Below are 7,390 nucleotides of genomic sequence, written 5' to 3'. Positions count from 1 at the left end.
CTGCCACAATTAATCAAAAATCTTTCTAGAGAAAGATAAGACAAACCTACATCTCAAAAAATACAATAGCATCTCTGAAATATTTTTAATGAGAGTATATGAATATTTTTCCAAATAAGCACTATTGTATTCTTATATTACACTAATAACTAAAAAGCATTATGTTTTTAAAATTACCTTTTTTGTTTGTAGAAATGTTTGGGTTTTTAAAAAAATCTACATAATTATAAAACATTGTCTTGGTAAGCTCAAACTTTTTGCAGTGTGGTGTATGAAGTCTTCAAAACATGTCTTTACTTACTACTCCCTCAACACTACAAATAAGCAACCTTTAAACTATACTGGCCATGTTCAGAAAACTAAACAGCAAAGGCTTTATTTTTTAATATTGCCTACTTTAGCAAAGAAGGGACCTCCTCCATGTAATATGCTGAAATAAAAATACCAATACTCCATCATTTTATAATTGTCTATAAATAATAGAGTATATACATGAAACTTAACATTCTTTTAAACCAACTGAGTTAATTTCCTAAAATTTAATTTTATTTTTCTGAAATAGAAAAAGTTTTCAAACAGTCTTGAAATTCTTATTACTTATATAGTACTTTGATAATTTCTTTAATTTGTGTTACCAAAATGGATCAAAAATAACCCTTTAAGTATCTAGGTTGCTATAAATAACCATCAATATCTTCTTTCTCCTCTCATAACTATAGTATCTGGGAGGTCTAGCAGTTCATTGTCCTGCAAGTCAAGGTTGATTATGTGTGTGCAGTTTCCAATCTCCTTTGGAAGGTTTTCAAATTGATTATGAGCTACATCCAGCATAATGAGGTTACATAATTCACCTGCAAATTGACCAACATAGTGATTTAATAAGCATTATTAAATAATATCTCAGGTAATACTAGGATGCAAGGGAGTAATTTTCATGATTTTGAAACATAACTAGAAATATAATATTATTACATCGGCAACATTTTTTTTGAAAATGGAAAATCAATGAACATACTTGGATTGTAAGTACAAAACCTGGTTTTCTCCAACACATTTACATTCTTTCTGAAAATATTAAAATTGAACTCAAAATTTGAATCTATTATTTCCAAATTACACCTAATAACATGAAAATATTTCTTGTAAAAGATTACTTTACTAATCTGTCATGTGGGGTTTTCTTCTTTTGTCCTGATGATTGAACTAAGGGTCTCACACCTACTAAGAACATATTTTACCACTAGCTACATCCAGGGTTCCATGTCATATATTCAAGTAGCAAATTTAACCACAAATTCTGGATGACATAGTCCAGATTTAAAAAGCTGACAAATATAGCACAATTATATCAAATACAACTTGAGTTCAGATGGAGACATGCCTTACACCTCAAAATATACATGCTTAATACAGGCATATAATCTGATGTTACATAAATACATAATTTTTTAATAAATAAAAATAACTTCTCAATTTAATAGAACTTTAAAACAATAGACAATGAAGACAGAGTTGGCATGGCTATAATTTCAGACAAAGCAAACTTCAAAGCAAGGAAAATCATCTGGAATACAGAAAACATTACATAATAATAAATGAACAGAATAATTCACACTAGACATAACAATCCTTAGAGCTTGTGTACTTCCTCATCTTCACTGTGTCTGTTTGGTGCTTAGTGCAAAGCATTATATTAATTGAAAGAATAAAGATAATTAAGGAAATTTTGGATACTTCTACTCTTCATTTTAGAATAAAACTTAAGATCTCTCATCATCTGTTCAAAGACATAATACGTGAGGATGTTTCAATTCCATGATTTGTTTTTAGAATTAGAAATTTAGGAATAAAAGACAAAAGTTAGGTAGCTGCAAATATGAATCATTTAATGGCATAAAATACACCAATTTAAAAAGTTATGTTCAGGAGCTGGGATTGTGGCTCAGCTGTAGAGCTGTTGCCTAGCATGGGCTGGGTCCAGGTTCTATCCTCAGCACCAAATAAAAATAAAGGTATTTTGTTGTGTCCATCTACACTTTAAAAACAAATATTTAAAAAAAAATTTTAAAGTATGTTCAATTTTCAGTAAAAATGCTGCTTGTATACTCTCAAGAACAAAGTAAAGTTAAATTTAAAATCTTGTTAAATAATTCCTCATTCAACAATATTATATTAATGTCTAGGTAATTTGATAGCAATGCTATAGAAAAAAATCCTAACAGAATGACTTGTGAATTTAAGTCAAACTTTTTAGGACTAAGTATAGCACAAAAACAAAACAACAATAACAAAGAAAAGCAATAATATCTCACATCTCTTTACAAAAATTCAGCTGTTGGCTGAGCATGATGCACATGCCTGTAATTCCAGTATCTCAGGAGGCTGAGACCAGAATACAAAGAGATCAAAGCCAGCATCAGCAAGGGTGTAGCATTATGCAATTCAGTGAGACCCCGTGTCTAAATAAAATTCAAAATGTAGTGTGGGTGTATCTCACTGGTCATGTGTCCCTGAGTTCAATTCCTCCGAAAAACAAAAAATTCAGTATTTGTTTTTCCAAGTCTATACTTTCATCCAGCAATAAGTCATAAATGCAGATCAAATTTTGACAATATGATACTAACAGAAGTCATTCTACAATCTCATTTCTATGGGACCATATGTAATAAATCACTTCCACGCAGAAATTCTTGGGAGTATTTTAATACCTCTTGAGCAAACTATACTTTCTTCATACATACCATGTATTACTTGAGAAAGTCTATAATCTGAAGTTAAAGTTAATATTTAAGTGTCTAGACTTAAATCTAATAAAACACGTTATCTAGAAGTCTAACTGCATAAAACACAGAACATTATCTCCCTGAAAAGCTCCAGAGCCTGATATCAGAAAATTTCCTTTGTCACTAACAAGATCTATACTGAATGCAAGAATGTATTGAATGTATTTAATTAATCTTTGTGTATTTTGAATGAACCTTTTACAAAATAAAAGCTTCCCTTTTAAAAATAAAAATATACTTTGTATTTTGATTTTTAAAAACTCTTACAAAAACCCCACAAAATTGTAACTTTAATTTCACAAAATTGATGCCAATAAATTTCTATATTCAAAATAGTTCAGAAGTTTTCCCATAACTAAAAATAAAGATAATTCATATTTTACTGACTTTACATATCTTGATTGATTACTTTTTTCCTACTACCATTCTTTTAAAACATTTCCTTTATTTCCTTACTATTCAGCTTACTATACAAGACAAGAATGAGTGTTATAGAAATGCTAAGTGTTGTTTTACTACAGATCTCTCTTCTTCTACTTTTCTGTTCTGGATTTTTTTGTTTGCTGTTTTGATTCCATTTTTGATACAATATGTTGCCCAGGCATATCTGGAAATGTTGGGCTCAAGCCACCTTCCTTGCCACAGCCACCCAAGTAGCTGGGATTATAGGCATGTATCACCCTGCACAGCTACTATGTTTGATTATTTTCCTATTTTTTAATTGCATCATATTAGTGATACATTAGGATTCATTCTGATGCAATTATAAATGCATGGAATATGATTTGCTCCAATTCAGTATAAAATACTTGCCTTTATCCACCCCCTCAGATCCTCTTTCCTTTCCTTTATTGATCTTTCTGTTATTTAAGTGCATTCATTTTTTTAAATTAATGTCTTGTGAACATACATGATGATGAGATTCACTCTAGTATAGTAATATTAGAGTTTTAAATAAAAATGTAGGTACTGCCAAAATTTAAAAACATGTTTTTCTATTTTCCTATGGCACTTCAGGTTCACAAAGGTATAATATGAAGATCTTTAGAAATACACTAAGTAGAAAGTGATGTGAATTTAAAGCCTTCAGATAAAAAAAGGAAAGTTAGAGAATGGGCACATAGAGCCTTAATATATCTAGTATAAATATACTTTGAAAACAGATGACAACTTATTAATTAAGCAAACATCTTTCAAATTCATTTTTCCAATCAAAATCAGAACTGATTGTGTTTGCAATAAAGGTCTAATTATATCTATATCCTATCTTACATTTTAATCCTACAAAATAATCTCAAGTCATGTAATATTAAGTAGATCACAGGGAAAATGGAAATTAGAAACAAATATTAGGGATTTTCTGATGTGTAAAAGCACTCCACAGAATTATTTAACATAAAAAAATAGTAAAATCAATAGTAATAACCTAAATGTTCTTACCAATTTCAGCAGATAGTTATTTGATTTTGTTCTCTCGAATGCTAAGCACTCTGAGTTTTGACAGGTTTTTTATGTCCTTTTCCACAGTAGTTATGCAATTAAAGCGAAGGTAGAGAGTGGTGAGAGAATCTAACCTATACACCACTGAGGGAATTTCTCTCAGTTTATTATGCCAAAAATCAAGCAACTGCAGCTTCTTTACGTTATCAAGAGAGTCAGTCAAACTGGTAATTGAATTTTCACTTAGAGCCAGTATCATGAGATTTACTAGTAAGCCCACCACTGCTGGGAGGGACTGCAGTTTGTTACTGTATAAATAAAGTTTGGTTAATTGAGTCAAGTGTTTGATTGATGATGGCAATATGTGCATAGACTTCTTGGATAAGTCCAAACGCACTGCATTCTCTTCCAGGCATTTATTGAGCTCTTTAGTTACTTCTGCATTACTGTATTTTTTCCCAGTCCCACATGCAGGACATGGCCACTTGATCATATTGTCAACTAAAAAAGCCACCCCTGGTTGGGCAGCACTGGAGACCTTTTTTTCCATCTTTGGCATCTTTCCCTTTGGATTTAGGTTCTTTTTTAAGGCTTTCTCTCTCCAAAACTCCAGAGGTCTTTGATATCTTTTCTCTTTCTTTGACTGATGGCACTTGCAGATCTTTCTTTTTAGAGTCTTTTTTTCCCCCTAAACTACCACTCATGGTGACTCAAGATTGAAAAAAAATGCATTAACTTTTACTTTATTTTCTAGAAATTAAATTCAATGTTGAACAGAAAAACATCCTACACAATGAAACAGGTGTTGGCTTGAAAATGTAATCAGCATGGAGTAACACCCATCTGTCACATATTGGATCTAAAAGTACTCTGTCCATTTCTGAAAACTCATTCCAACTGGTAAAATGGTGCTGGTCAATCAATGATTCATTAGAATTCCTGAAATATAATAGAGAGTATTAAATTACCTTATGTTATAATTAATATGAAGTAAACAGCCTCAGAAAAACAGTCTTTCTGTGAACTTTGTTGTGAAGAGTGGTCACAGAGAATGGGAGAACACTGTCTGGGACTGGAGTCTTGGATGACCTCATGGCTGGGGCATGCCTGGTAGACAAGAATGTTTCTTTGCAGAGGTATAGAATGCCTACCTGCTGTTGTAATGCCCTCTATGAGGAGACTCTGTGCTAGAGTTTTATCAACCTCAAATCAAACACACAGCTCCTGGGAATAGAGGAAATCTCTTGCTAGAATACCACACTGTTCCACCAGTTCCGCCTCTTCTGAACCTGCCCACCTAACAGTAAGTTCAGACAATAAACTTTGAGAGCTACACAAAGGTCTTAATGTTCCACACTGCAACTATGAGTTATGGACTAGTGCATGATGTTGCTAGCCGTATAAACATCTGAGTACAAAGAATAATGCTTCTAGAGGCTTTAACCTGAAAATGAGGCATATATATATAAATGAAGAATAGTGGCATAATTAATTAGATCTTCTTCTCCTTTAGAGAACAGCACTGCACCAACCCCAGATTTACATTCAAAAACATCTGTCTGTATGTGAGTCTTTTTTCCTTATCCCTCTTTGCCTCTTGCCAGAACCTGCTAGTTTGGCCATACTGGTCACAGGATTTTGCCATCTTCATATTACTTGATACAATATTTACTGAACTTTTTATTATGTAAAATGAATTGAAAACTTAAAAAAATTAATAAGGCAGACCCTCTCTTCAAGTAATTTGGAATCTGACAGAGGTAAATGATTACAAATCACTCTGTTGTAAAACTTTATGGAAGTTAAAGTGAGAGAAATCACAACGGAAGCTAACATTTATTAAGTGCTAATAAAAACACTGAAGAATTTACAAATAATTATATATTTTACATGGATATATATATATATATATATATATATATATATATATATATATATATATATATAATCAGCACTATGAGATAAACTATTATCCACATTTTCTACAAAGGGACACTGAAACACAGAAGTACTTTTAGATAACTAGCTTTGTTACCATGGAAGTGAAAAACAGCCAACATTTTAAATCAGCATATATCTACAGGCTATATTCCTAACCAGCACCCTAAACTGCTCTACCTACAACTAATTATAGCTTTAGAAAACAGGAAGGGTTATAAAGTTGATAAAAGAATGGACCAGCAGTGTGGCAAAAGAACAAAAGGAACAAAATTATATAGATGGAAAAAAATTTTAAATAAGGGAAAACAGTATTAAACTGTGCACTTTAGTAAGCACTCTATTTGATTCTCATACAGGTTAATCAGAACGATCACCCTTGATAATCCATGACACAGCAATGATGTCTATATTTTTGGAAAAGTGAAAGATTAATAGCACAGCTTAAAGTACAAAAAGTTCACTGGTGAAGAAATGGTATGGAAAATTTTGTGGAATGCATCAGTTCTCCCAAATATTTTTTTAAATTTAAAATGTACAATTCTTATTTTTAACTCTTGTTAGCTTTAACTGATGATACACATTGCTTGGCACGAATAAGGACTCTGGGTTTGACCCAAGAACAGAAAAAATTGTAGGCTATGGCCCCTCACCCACACAAGTTTAGAGGTTAGACTGTCAGAACACTCAAGACAACTAAGTAACTAGGTAGTGTAGCATATTAATTCCTCATATGAGTGTCACAAACTATAGAACGTTTGGGACAATCATTATCAGTGAAAACAGCTGAGATGAACTTAGGCTAACTTGCCCATTATTAATGGAGTAGAGTTCAAACAAGGAGAGGTGGGTGGTACATCAGGAAAGGGGACATTTTGTCTAAAATAAGAATAAATGGGCTTAGTTTACATATGATAGTGAAAAGGTAGGAATTTGATCAAACAGGAGCCTTGCGATGATAAAATAAGCTGGCTAGGGAATGAAGGATCTATAATTTGAAAATGCAAAGTATGAACTTACACTGATAAATACAATTAAATAAATGTGCTGTTATTTGCTAGCATACCAGGAAAGCTCTGGATCATGACATTCACCACTATGGCCCATTCAAACCAATGAAGTGCTTTTACTTAAACAATACAACAATTAATAATGGAAAATATGCATCACTTCAGGGATACAGCAATGCTCATATGTACTTAAAATGTCATCATGAGCCAGGCATGAAG

The 7,390-nt window shown here is 32.1% G+C and overlaps 1 pseudogene; it reads right to left on the bottom strand.

Moving 5' to 3' along the window:
• Positions 1–687: 687 nt before the first annotated feature.
• On the bottom strand, positions 688–4,927 carry LOC143390143 (leucine-rich repeat protein SHOC-2 pseudogene; annotated as a pseudogene).
• Positions 4,928–7,390: the final 2,463 nt, after the last annotated feature.

Source organism: Callospermophilus lateralis, unplaced genomic scaffold (genome assembly GCF_048772815.1).
Source record: "Callospermophilus lateralis isolate mCalLat2 unplaced genomic scaffold, mCalLat2.hap1 Scaffold_65, whole genome shotgun sequence".
In the NCBI taxonomy this organism is placed as follows: Eukaryota; Metazoa; Chordata; class Mammalia; order Rodentia; family Sciuridae; genus Callospermophilus; species Callospermophilus lateralis.
This window is presented reverse-complemented; position numbering and strand designations above follow the sequence as displayed.